We start from the raw sequence: 797 nt of genomic DNA on the forward strand, positions 1-797 counted from the left end.
TCACGGCATGGCGTCCTTCTTGCTCCACTTCCTGCTTTCTTGCCTCCTGTTTGTAGGAACCCTACATTACCTGTAGTGCTCTACACCTAATTAATGCCTTGCCACAGACTCCAGGCTCCTTCTTCAAGGTCAGGACCCCTGTGGCTGACTTGGAGGAATTTAGGAAAAACCTCTGTTGTTCTTCTTATTATTATTATTACACTTTGTGGCTGGGAGTCTTCACTGGCAACAACCACGCTGTCTCAGGTGTATTCACAATTTGCCAGTCTACTTCGCTTGTTTTCTGCGTCAGGGCTTTTTCACGGTGTGCCTAAGACCCAGGGCATACTAAGCAAGCACCCTTTCCCGTTTGAGCCACACCCCTACACCCAGTTTTGGTCTTCATCACTTTAATACGTGGTGTACATATTTCTATCTGGTATTTTATCTTAGAAATGAACTTGTTGTGTACGGTTTTCTTTTTCTCCCCCTCCTCCTTTCATCGTTCTCCTCCTTTCCATTCTTTTCAAGTTTTTATTGATGTTTGTGAATTTCACATCATACACCCGAGCCCCACTCATCTCCCAGTCCCCTCGAATCTGCTCTCTACTCTTGCCACCTTAACCCCTCCACCCGCGTAAACAAAATAAACACAAAAAAAAACAACCACGGAATAAAACAAAGCGTAGAAAGCGTCTCCTTGTGGAAGTTATACTGTGTCACAGTGTGTCTCCCGGTATACCCGCAGGGAATGTAGGGTTCCTACAAACAGGAGGCAAGAAAGCAGGAAGTGGAGCAAGAAGGACGCCATGCCGTGA

The sequence above is a fragment of the Mastomys coucha genome, unplaced genomic scaffold, assembly GCF_008632895.1.
Source record: "Mastomys coucha isolate ucsf_1 unplaced genomic scaffold, UCSF_Mcou_1 pScaffold16, whole genome shotgun sequence".
Lineage (NCBI taxonomy): Eukaryota > Metazoa > Chordata > Mammalia > Rodentia > Muridae > Mastomys > Mastomys coucha.